The sequence below is a fragment of the Chlorocebus sabaeus genome, chromosome 10 (genome assembly GCF_047675955.1).
Source record: "Chlorocebus sabaeus isolate Y175 chromosome 10, mChlSab1.0.hap1, whole genome shotgun sequence".
Taxonomy (NCBI): domain Eukaryota; kingdom Metazoa; phylum Chordata; class Mammalia; order Primates; family Cercopithecidae; genus Chlorocebus; species Chlorocebus sabaeus.
The window spans coordinates 95,645,434-95,658,235 of NC_132913.1; the positions used below are offsets into that span (position 1 = coordinate 95,645,434).

Sequence of the window (12,802 nt, forward strand, 5' to 3'; positions counted from 1 at the left end):
AGTGCAGTGGTGCGATCTCAGCTCACTGCAGCCTCCGCTTCCTGGGTTCAAGTGATTCTCCTGCTTCAACTTCCTAAGTAGCTGAGATTATAGGCATGCGTCACCACATGCAGCTAATTTTTGTATTTTTAGTAGAGACAGGGTTTCGCTATGTTGGCCAGGATGGTCTCAACTTCCTGACCTCAGGTGATCCACCCAGCTTGGTCTCCCAAAGTGCTGGGATTACAGGCATGCGCCACCGTGCCCAGCCCAGAACCTATATTTTTAATAAGCACCAAATAGTTCTTGGGCCAAAACACTGCTGTGGTTTATCCCTTTATATTTTGACAAGGAAATCACGTATTTTAGCCATCCCCAGGCAATGCCTTATTAGGAATTGTACTAACATTCTCTTTATTCTATTTATTTATTTTTTGGGACAGAGTTCTGCTCTGTTGCCCAGGCTAGAGTGCAACGATGTAATCTTAGCTCACTGCAGTCTCTGCCTCCCACACTCAAGCTCAAGCTCCCACCTCAGCCTCTTGAGTAGCTGGGACTATAGGTGCATGCCACCACACCCAGCTAATTTTTTGTATTTTCCTTATGTAGAGACAGGGTCTCACTATGTTGCCCAGTCTGGTCTTGATCTCCTCAAGCAATCTGTTTACCTCGGCCTCCCAAAGTGCTGGGATTACAGGCATGAGTCACTGTGCCCCACCTAACATTCTCTTTAGATCTAAAGGCAGATGTGCTCTCTGCTTTGTAGCACTCTTTCTTGTTCTATAAAACTTCACATGTACACAGTGAGAGAATCAGAGCAGAGATACCAGCACTTAAATTAGAGCACTGGTAAGAAGACAGGAAAAGCAATAAAGGGGCCAGAAAATGCGTATCCCAGAACGTTGCTCTTGTTCCAGAATGGCATAGTCTTGTATTTCTCCAACCTTTTTTCGAATCTTTCTCCTTCTCTCCTCTGCCCCAACTACCCCCCACCCCAAAACCCCTGCCATTGTAGCTGCCTTACATAGGGTCTCATCGTATCTCAGCTGGACTTTCAACAGCCTCCTGACTGTCCAGTCTTGTCTTCCTCCAAACTGCACTCGGCCAGATGCTGGAGTGATGAGAATCAAAACACATCAAGTCATGCTGTTCATTTGCTTGAAATATTTCATAGACTCCCATTGTCTCCAGGATCCAATATTGATCCCTTAGCATGGCATCCTAGACCTGGCCTCCTCTGTCTGTCCCCATGCTTTCTGTTTGATCACACCAAACCACTTGTCATTTCCCAAATGCACAACATTATTTCATGTTGTTCTTGTTTTTCAACATATTGATCCTTCTCAATGAGACACCAGTTTATTTTTCAACCAGAGAAATTTTGCCCTTTCTTCAAGTCTCAGCTCAAGCATCAGTTTCTCTGTAAAAGATTTTCCTGAACCCTTCCTAATCTTCTGGGCTGAATTAAATACTGCCTCCATAGCGCCTCATGTTCATACCACTATAATGGTAACTATCACTTATCTAATTATTTTGTTTAGACATCAGTCCCTCAAAATAGATGGGAGAGCCCCATAAAGGCAGGGACTATTCCATCTTTATTTTTGTGTTCTCACTAATTGGCATAGAGGACTGGCACATACAGGATACTCAATAAATGCCTGGGAGGGGGGATGTGTGAAAGTCATCCGTTGTCTGAAATTTATTGTTATCATGGTCTATGGAGCATATTTCAAATGCTCAACATACACAGGCATAACACACTTACATCAAAGTTCAGGATGTGCAACTTTCAGTGTATAGGATGACACAAGCACCCTGTACTTGATCGATTTAATGGGGCTTTTTTTTTCGAAATGAAGTCTTGCTCTTGTCACCCAGGCTGGAGTGCAATGGTGCTATCTCAGCTCACTGCAACTTCCGCCTCCCAGGTTCAAGTGATTCTCCTGCCTCAGCCTGCTGAGTAGCTGGGATTATAGGCACCTGCCACCATGCCCAGCTAATTTTTGTATCTTTAGTAGAGTCAGGGTTTCACCATGTTGGCCAGGCTGATCTTGAACTCCTGATCTCAGGTGATCTGCCTGCCTCAGCCTCCCAAAGTGCTGGGATTACGGGCGTGAGCCACTGTATCTGGCCGATTTAATCGGGCTTAAAAAAAAAATAGAAATGGGGTCTTGCCATGTTGCCCAAGCTGGTCTCAAACTCCTGAGCTCAAATGATCCTCCAGCCTCGGCCTCCCAAAGTGTTGGGATTACAGGTGTGAGCCACCACACCCGGCCATAATGGGACTTTATAACAGCGGAGATAATAAGCAAAAGGGAACAATTGGGAATGCTGTGTTGTGCCCTAAGTCCTCTCACTTCTTAGTAATTCTAATTTTTATTTCTTCTGAGATGAGAAATGGATGTTACAACAGCAGTAGCCAATTCTAGAGTTTTGCTGGTGTCTGAGGTCCAGCCAGCAGTTGATTTTACCACTCACCTTCCTGCTTCTTAGCAATTAATATATGGTGGTATCATATGCAGTCATGCATCTCTTTTTTTATATACGATTGACATTTTAATTTAAAAAATGGGAAAAAATAGTACCCTTGCAAATAAAGAGGCAATTCTGCAAATTAGTGTAAAATGCACTGGAGAATTCTAAAGCGAAAGCAAAGAGTTCCCTCGAAAACATGGGAAAGGCATCATGCTGGAGTTTTTGTGTGGTGCCACGCCAGTCGGCACCCCCTCAGCAAGCCCTGCCTGAAGGGCTCATTGCCCTGGTTCTGAGAAGTCTATATAAATAGGAAATTACAGCAAACTCTGCCCTCACCCCGGGGAACTGGTCCCTTCATGCTTCTAGAAGAATTGAGATTAGTTTGTCCAATCTACTATCTAGTCATCTTCTTACATGCAGGCTGCTAGGGGCCACAAGTAGAAAGGAGAGGAACAAGCGAGGGCAGAGACAGGAAGCTGGTTTTCCTTGAGGCCTCATGTGGTCACCTTACAACAAACACTGCAAGGTTTTATTAGCTAAATGCCAACTCACACACAGATGAGGTGCCTGCCCTGAGCTTCTCTGAGCCTTTCTGCCCTGCCCCATCACCTCATCAGTGAGTCTGAGGTTGAATGCAAACACTCGTAGAGCAGAGATCAGCTAGAAGCAACATGAAAACCATGAGGGTTTAAAGTACGGTGTATGCTGGCACCAGCCTCAGATGGCATTCCCTACCCATGCCCCCTACTTCAGAAGGCTGTGCCTCCTGTATTCCAGGGATGAGGATTCTTGTAACTCAATCAATAAAGCCTCTGCTCTAACTGGCCACCAGGGCCATTGTCTTCTGATACAGCCTGGCCAGGAGCCCAGCTGTCTGCACAAGGGAGTTCACTCCTCTGCTGCTTTCATACCAGTGTATCCAATTTCCTTGACAAACTCCACTTTATCAATTATCCTGCCATTTGGAAAGTTTTACACACTTGGAAGATGTTGCCAATGACATCTTCTGGTGAGTAGCCCAGATGCCACAGGTGAACTGGAGATGCTGACTTGCGGCTGGAGCTAAGAACCACCAGTCAGACAAATGTAGAATTCTAAAACTCTCCTTTATCTTCTTAGACTACTACAACAGCTTCTTCATGATGTCCAAGCCCCAAATTTGGCCTCTCTCTGATCCTTCCTTGTAGGTTTCCTTGATATGGGCATTCACACAATGCTGGATCACCTCCTTCAAGAGTAGGGGGTGGGGTTCGTCGCAGACCCTGAACAAATTTTCACTGTAACTGAAGCCAGATCCCGGGAAGATGGACTGCAAGTTGTTCAGGGCCTGCCTCACGTCTCCCTGGGCCATGAAGATGATGGCTTCTAGGCTAAAGTCAGTGTACAGCACTGTACCCTTCTCTCTAGCATTTATCAACTTTGCACAGGTCTGGGCGTCGGTCAGCTTTGTGTAGCGGAGGACTGTGCACTGGGATCCAGTAGCCTCTGAACAGAGATGGGAAGGCAGTGAGGCTTCCCTCAGAGGCTGGCATCCCCTATTAGCTCTTTGATCACGAGAATGTAGCTGCATAATCCACACAGCCCAGCCATGCTGGTGGCGCCACTCCTCTTTGGCAGCAGGTGCTTAAGAGAAATGTGGTAAAAACAGGGCTAAATGTCAAAGTATTAACCAAAGTATAAAGTATTGCTTTATAGATTGCTTTTTCTTTTCCAAGCATGAGGGAGGCCATAAAACTTCACAGGCAAGAGCATGAGCTTTGGACTCAGGCCGCCTGCACTCAGAAGGTTCACTGATTAGCTCCATGGCAAATTACATAACCACTCAGAGCATGAGTTATCTCATGGACTATAGTCTGATTAATGAGAAAAAAGTGAGAAAAAGGAGCAGCCTCTGACATTCAGATGCTGGCCTGGCACTCACAGTGAGGACATGTTACTCCCCTGTTAGACATAAACAGTCTCACAGAATAACAACTTCAGACAAGGCTACTCTGAGACCATGATGAAATGAGATAAAATAAAGCTACTTCTTAACTTTGCCTAAGCGCAGACAAAAACAAAGTCAATGCTCCACTCTGAAAATCCCAAGCCCTCACTCTCTCAGCCAAAATGATTAACTGCTACTTCTTTATGGATTACAGGTTTATCAGTGTTCTAGTCTCCCCTCCCCATGGGTAATATTTCTTGAAGTAACTAATCACAAAATTAATCCTGCTGTTTGCTAACATCTAATCTAGAGTGAACTCCAGATTTTTAAGATCCTTCCCCAAATCACCCAACTGAAGTGCAAATCAGGCAGAGGCCTCAGCCAGCACTGCCCCAGTATGGCCTTGGCTGGCCAGGGCTTCCAGATGAGGAAATGATCCTCCAAGGTAGACATCCATGTGCCACAAGCCCTCAGATGAGTCAGTCCAGGCCCAGGAAGACTCTGGAATCACAATGTGTGCTGGACGTTGGGCCCTTCTGGGCAGATGACAGTTCGGTCTGGTTGGGGTTGAACAGGACACTCGTAGTTTCTTTAAAGCTCCACTGGAGATGCTGACCTGCGGCTGGAGCTAAGAACCACCAGTCAGACAAATGTAGAATTCTAAAACTCTCCTTTATCTTCTTAGACTACTACAACAGCTTCTTCATGATGTCCAAGCCCCAAATTTGGCCTCTCTCTGATCCTTCATCTATGCTGCTGTCACACTAGCCTCACGGCGATCTTATCTGAAGCATTAAAAGCAAGAACACAGTGAGTCATTTTAGAGCAGATTTCCATGGTTCCCCTCAAGGTTTGCTGGACTCCATCAGTTATGCTGTCTGCTTCATCCAGGATGATGATCTTTGCTGACCTTTGGGAAGGATGACTTTTTGTCGAGCAAACATTTCGATTTTATTCCTCACAACGTCAATGCTCTTGCCATTTGAAGCACTGAGTTCCATCCAGCATGGCATCCTTCAGTGCTGGGCCCAGGATGCTTATAACTTTGTCAGTTCCCAGGGGGCCAGCAAAGATGATGTGAAGCATATTCCCTTCTCTTGCAAAGATCTGCAGCCTGCCCACGGTGTATTCATTCCTGACAATTTCATTCAGCTTTACTGGCCTATATTTTTCAACCCCACTCTCATGTCCGAATGTGCCCATTCCTTATGACGTGGGCCCTCACCATGTAGCTTGCAGTCGTTGGCCCTGCCAGGGCCTTGCTGGGGGCAGAGGCAGGGTCTTGGGCTTCACGCTTGCCTGAAACACTGCTACTCACTTGCACCTCCATTCTCTGGCTCTTTTCATTTTTATTTTTTTTGAGATAAGGTCTCGCTCTGTTTCCCAGGCTGGAGCACAGTAGCGTGATCTTGGATCACTGCAGCCTCTATCTCTCTTGCTCAGGGAATTCTCCCACTTCAGCAGAATTTGGGACCACAGGTGCCTGCTACCACGCCTGGCTAATTTTGTTTATTTTTTTGTAGAGATGAGGTCTCACTATGTTGCCCGGGCTGGTCTCGAACTCCTGGGTTCAAGCAATCCTCCCACCTTAGGCTCCCGCAGTGCTGGGATTACAGGAGTGAGCCACTGCGCCTGGCCCATGCCTCCATTCTCTAGTCTCCTCCTCCCCCATGCATCTCTTATCAGTGGGATACATTCTGAGAAATTTCATTGTTGTGTGAACATCATAGAGTGTACTAACACAAACCTAGATGGATCAGCCTACCACACTAGTATTTGTGTTTCTAAACAAATGTAAACATAGAAAGGTACAGTAGAAATATGGTATAAACAATAAAAAATTGTACACCTGTATAGGACACTTACCATGAAGGGAGCTTGCAAGACTGGACGTTGCTGTGGGTGAGTCAGTGAGTGAGGGTGAATGAATGTGAAGGCCTAGGACATTACTGTACACCACTGTAGACTTTATACACACTGTGCACTTAGGTACACAACATTTATTTTAAACTGCTTTTCTTTCTTCAATAATAAACTAACATTAGCATACTGTAACTTTGTAACTTCATCAACTTTTAAGCATTTTAAACCTTTTTGACACTTTTGTAGTAATATTTAGCTTAAAACACAAGCATTGTATAGCTGTACAAACATGTTTTCTTTCTTTTTATCCTTATTATATAAACTGTTTTCTGTATTTTTTTAATAGAGATGGGGTTTTGCTATGTTGCCCAGGGTGGTCTCAAACTCCTTGTAAGATTCTCCCTGGGGTCTGAAAGCTTAAGGGGATGAGTAACCCCTCCCTTCTCAGGCCCAGTCCCAAGGTGCAAGGCCACTTGCGTCAGCAGCGTGCACCAGCAAGATAGCAGAAGCAGGAAGAGAGCTAGCTGGAAGACAAGTATCCCTGAAGATCAAGATCGAGAAAGAGGCCATCTGGGTACAACGTAGCAGTTACATCAGACTAGGACACTTCCTGTTTACAGGAGACTATAAAACCTTTGTGCCGTCCTCACTTGGTGCTGACGCCACTTTAGGCCTCACCCCGCCTGCACCCAGGCGCTCATTAAAACAGCATGCTGCTCCACACCTCCTCCTGTTGTCTGTTGAGGCACTCTTGGGATTCCAACTGATAAAAGAACCTTCCACTCCTGGGCTCAAGTGATCTGCCTGCCTCGGCCTCCCAACATGTTGGGATTACAGGCGTAAGCCACCACACCTGGCCTTTTACTTTTTAAAATTTTGTGGAAAACTAAGACACAAACACACATATTTGTTTAAGCCTACACAGGGTCAGGATCATCAATATCACTGTCTTCCACATCTTGTCCCACTGGAAGGTCTTCAGGGGCAAAAACACACATGGAACTAGGAGGTGACAACATGCTAGCAGCCCTCGCTCTTGGTGCCTCCTCAGCCTTGGCGTCCACTCTGGCAGCGCTTGAGGAGCCCTTCGGCCTGCCATGGCACTGTGGGAGCTCCTCTCTGGGCTGGCCAGAGGCCGAGGCTGGAGCCGGCTCCCTCCGCTTGCTGGGAGGTGTGAAGGGAGAGGCGTAGGCGGGAGCCGCGGCTGCGCACAGGGATCACAGGCCAGTGCGAGTTCCGGGTGGGCATGGGCTCGGTGGGCCCACACTCAGAGCGGCAGGCGGGGGCTGCTAGCCCCAGGCAGTGAGGGTCTTAGCACCTGAGCCAGCAGCTGCAGAGGGTGCGCTGGGTCCCCTAGCAGTGCTGGCCCGCTGGCACTGTGCTTGAATTCTCACCGGGCCTCAGCTGCCTGCCGGTGGGACAGGGCTCGGGACCTGCAGCCCGCCATGCCCAAGCCTCCCCACCCCCCACCCCACCCAGGCCGTCGGCTCCTGCGCAGCCAGAGCCTCCCCTACCAGCGCCGCCCCCTGCTCCGTGGTGTCTAGTCCCATCAACCGCCCAAGGGCTTAGAAGTGCGGGTGCACTGTGTAGGACTGGTGGGCAGCTCTCCCTGCAGCCCTGGTGCGGGATCCACCAGGTGAAGCCAGCTGGGCTCCTGAGTCTATTGAGGACTTGGAGAACTTTTATATCTAGCTAAGGGATTGTAAATACACCAATCAGCACCCTGTGTCTAGCTCAAGGTTTGTAAATACACCAGTCAATACTCTGTATCTAGCTAACCTAGTGGCGACATGGAGAACTTTTCTGTCTAGCACTCTGTAGCTAAAGGATTGTAGATGCACCACTGGGCATTCTGTGTCTAGCTCAGGGTTTGTAAATGCACCAATCAGTACTTTGTGTTTAGCTCAGGGTTTGTAAATACACCAATCAGTACTCTGTGTCTAGGTAACCTAGTGGGGACTTGGAGAACTTTTCTGTCCAGCACTCTGTGTCTAGCTAAAGGATTGTGAGTGCACCAATCAGCACTCTGTGTCTAGCTCAGGGATTGTAAATGCACCAATCAGCACTCTGCCAAAATGGACCAATGAGCTCTGTGTAAAATGGACCAATCAGCTCTCTGTAAAACGGACCAATCAGCTCTCTGTAAAATGGACCAATCAGCAGGATGTGGGTGGGGTGAGATAGGGGAATAAAAGCAGGCTGCACGAATCAGAAGTGGTAAACTGCTTTGGTCCTTTTAGGTACTGTGGGAGCTGTATTTTTTTGCTTTTTACAATGAATGTGGCCGAAGCTGGTTCTTTGCGTTTAGGCTACCTTCATGAGCTGTAGCACTCACCGTGAATGTCTGCAACTTCACTGCTGTCAGCCAGACCATAAACCCACCGGAAGGAATAAGCTCCAGACACATTTGAACTTCTGAAGGAACAAACTCTGGACACACTGTGTTTAAGAACTGTAACTTAACTCACTGGGAGGGTCTGCTGCCTAATTCTTGAAGTCAGTGAGACCAAGAATTCACCAATTTTGGACACAGAATTTCTGTCACCTATGATAATGATTTCTTCTGCAATACCTGGTGAAGGCTGTGCTTGAGACTGTTTACAGTTAATTTTTTTTTTTTTTTTAATATAAGTAGGAGGAGAATACGCCGAAGTGATGATAAATAGTATAGTATAGGAAGCCAGGCGCGGTGGTTCATGCCTGTAATCCCAGCAGTTTGGGAGGTCGAGGTGGGCAGATCACCTGAAGTCAGGAGTTCGAGACCAGGCTGGCCAACAGGGTGAAACCCCATCTCTACTAAAAATACAAAATTAGCCGGGCGTGGTGGTACACACCTGTTATCCAAGCTACTGGGGAGGCTGAGACAGGAGAATCACGTGAACCTCGGAGGCAGAGGTTGCAGTGAGCTGAGACCACACCATTGCACTCCAGTCTGGGCTACAAGAGTGGAACTCCATCTTAAAAAAAGAAAAGTATGTATAGTAATTCCATAAATCAGTAACATATTTGCTTATTATCAAGTATAATGTATATAATTGTAAATGCTATGCTTTTATACTGCTGATAGCACAGGAGGTTTATTTACACCAGCGTCATCAGATACGTGAGTAATGTGTTGCACAAAAATGTTACACTATGACATCATTAAGCGAAAGGTATTTTACAATTCTATTGAATATTATGGGACTACTATTATATATGTGGTCCATCATTGTATATGCCATAATGACAAAACATAGTTATGCAGTGTGTGCTTGTGTGCGTGCTTGGTTAAATGAGCAGAGGTCATTTAGGTGGCAACCGTGTAGACCAAAGTGTCCCAAACAAAGAGACTGGATAAGGGACCAAGGATCACCGTAACAGAGACCCTAGCATCTAGTTGTCTTTCTCAATTTGTCTTTGATGGCCATGTAATAAAGGACAAGACGGGGTAATCATCAACCCACCTCTGCTTGAGTCCTTATAATAGTCCTCTTGGAAAAAATTGACAATGCGTGTCTGCTTTAAGCAACAGGTGGTTGTGATTGACACTTTTGCTTTGACAAACCCACAAAGAAGAAAATAATTGACCTGCCAAGGACAGAAAGGGTGAGAATGGGACACATACTAAAATCAGCACCTAAACCTATGGTAACAGCACAGGAAAATTGTAGAAGCAGCCCCTAATGAGGGGAACTCTTTGAGGACATAACTCAGCACAACAGTTCTTGGCACTTCTTTATGTAATAGCTGCTACTTCAGTATCTTTGCTGCTGGGCCTTTTATCACATTAAACAGGCAAGAGGACATCATAAATTCAAAGGGAGGAAAGAAGGAAAAAAGGAAGAAAAAGACTTAAATCTGAAGAAACTAGGCTACGCAGGAAAAGCTGGTGTGTGTAGGGTACCTGGAATGTAGAGTACGAAGGTTATCTCAAATTGTTGGTTCATCTCAATGGGGAAAAGATTAGTGAGATTCTATAGGTTATCTCTTCTAACATTCCACTCTTTGAGGCCCCAGGATTTACTTTAAACAGAGGAGGAAGAGGAGGAGTGAAAGGTAGAATTAGGAACTAGTTTGGGCGTAATCTCTTCCTCAGGCCACTCCCCAGGATTGACTTTCTCTGTATGTTGGATTTAGGAGGAGAACATCTTTTTCTTTGCCTGTATCCCAGAGATAGGAGCAACACATTTCTAAGAATAATGACTTGATCAAAGAGATTCGGGGACTCTAATCCCTTTCAGTTCAGATGTTTTGGAATAATGTTCATGCCTAAAGATGGTGAATTACTTTTATTTTTAGAGAGAGAGTCTCTCTCTGTTGCCCAGTCTGGAGTGCGGTGACGTGATATCAGCTCACTGCAACCTCTGCCTCCCAGATTCAAGTGATTCTCGTGCTTCAGCTTCCATAGTAGCTGGGATTACAGGCATGTGCCACCATGCCCAGCTAATATTTGTATTTAAATTTTGTAGAGACGGGATTTTGGCATGTTGGTCAGGCTGGTCTCAAACTACTAGCCTCAAGTGATCTGCCTGCCTTAACCTCCCAAAATGTTGGGATTACAGGTGGGAACCACTGTGCCTAGCCAAAATATGTGATTTTATGTCTTCTAGGAAAATAGTGTAAAATTCAGCACTTTAAGGAGCTTTTGGTTTTCCAAATTATGTTTGACATATTATTGTTGACAAACAGGACTCTGATTAATATCTCCAGGAAGCCATCACTATTATTGCAAGTTTAAAGGTTAAAGAACTGAGATTTAGGAAGAGTAACACTAAATAATCCTAGATTCTGACGATTTTTCAGGAAATAAATCTTTATATATATTTGTATTCTCTCTATATATACATGCATACAGTAGGCTAAACTGTAACACACACACACACACACACACACAGAGTAGGCTAAACATGCATCCCAGTTTGCCTCGAACAGTCTTGGTTTATGCCTCTTGTCCCAGTGTAATTATTAATAATATATACTTTCATCCTCAAAAATGACGCAGAGTAGGCCAGGCACAGTGGCTCACACCTGTAATCCCAGCACTTTGGGAGACTGAGGTGGGTGGATCACCTGAGGTCAGGAGTTTGAGACCAGCCTGGCCAACATGGTGAAACTTGTGTCTCCACTAAAAATACAAACATTAGCTGGACGTGGTAGTGTGCGCCTATAGTCCTGGCTACTTGGGAGGCTGAGGCAGGAGAACTGCTTGAACTGGGAGGCAGAGGTTGCAATGAGCTGAGATTGCACCACTGAACTCCCTCCCAGGTGACAGAGTGAGACTCCATCTCAAAAAAAAAAAAAAAAAAACCCAAAACCAAAACAAATGACCAAATTTATGGCTGGGTGTGGTGGCTCACACCTGTAATTCTGGCACTTTGGGAGGCCCAGGCAAGAGGATCGCTTGAGCTCAGGAGTTTGAGCCCAGCCTGGGCAGCATGGCAAGACCCTGTCTCTGCTAGAAATAAAAAAAAATAGCTGAGCATGGTGGTGTACACCTGTAATCCCAGCTATCTGGGAGGCTGAGGTGGGAGGATCGCTTGAACCCTGGAGATGCAGGCTGCAGTGATTGTGCCACTGCACTCCAACCTGGGTGACAGAGTGAGATCTCGTCTCAAATAAATAAATAACCCAATTTAAGAAACAAATGATACATTAGTCTATTTATAAGCCCCTTGGGTGTTGGATATAGAGACCTTGAGCACATAGATGGATGAGGATTTTATCAAAAATGAACAGGGCTGGGCATGGTGGTTCACGCCTGTAATCCCAGCACTTTGGGAGGCCAAGGTGGGTGGATCACCAGAGGTAAGGAGTTTGAGGCCAGCCTGGCCAGCATGGTGAAACTCTGTCTCTACTAAAAATACAAACATTAGCTGGGCATGGTGGCCTGTGCCTGTAGTCCCAGCTACTTGGGAGGCTGAGGCAGGAGAATCGCTTGAACGTGGGAGGCAGAGGTTGCATTGAGCCGAGATCGTGCCATTGCACTCCAGCCTGGGGAACAAGAGTGAAACTCTATCTCAAAAAAAAAAAAAAAAAAAAAAAAAAGAACAGCCCTGTGGGTATGGCTGCCAGTCAAGAAGAGAGGAACAAGAAAGGGAGAGAAGGCAGACCACCCAGCAGTAGGTTGAAGCCTATAGGGCAATCTAATATTACATTTGTGTCAATGTACTGTTACGATGTAAACTTGCACTGTGCTCCCATACCCTTTATTATAAAGCCAGCTGCACACATCAGTACCTCATGTGAGAGATGGTTCAGAAGTTAAAGGAAAAGGAGCTCTGTCCCACATGTGGGTCAGCGTGGTGCATGAGGACAGAATAGCAGCACAGTAGGAGGGCAAGATGACCCACCCAAAGCCGAGGCAGGAGTTTAGAGTGAGGGGCTCCTGAGAAAAGCATGAGCAACTCATTCCTTTTCCAGAATTACCAAAGACATTAGGTTATGGATATGTTGGTGGAAGTGGGTACACAAAGCTCCCACCCCATGTAAGATGGGATTTGAGGCAATTCATTAGAATCTCAAAGGATGGAGTACTTCCAATAAATTTTGATCTGAAGCCATTTGTTTGTTTTA

At 45.9% G+C, this 12,802-nt stretch overlaps 1 long non-coding RNA gene and 1 pseudogene across 1 annotated transcript in view; one reads left to right on the plus strand and one right to left on the minus strand.

The window, feature by feature from the left end:
* Positions 1–12,802, plus strand: part of LOC140712599 (uncharacterized) — a 42,872-nt gene that overhangs the window by 12,659 nt on the left and 17,411 nt on the right. The window contains exon 2 of the long non-coding RNA XR_012094291.1: positions 5,070–5,194. This is a non-coding gene — a long non-coding RNA (uncharacterized lncRNA). The remainder of the gene's footprint in view (positions 1–5,069; positions 5,195–12,802) is intronic.
* Positions 3,275–5,887, minus strand: LOC103217732 (replication factor C subunit 2-like; annotated as a pseudogene).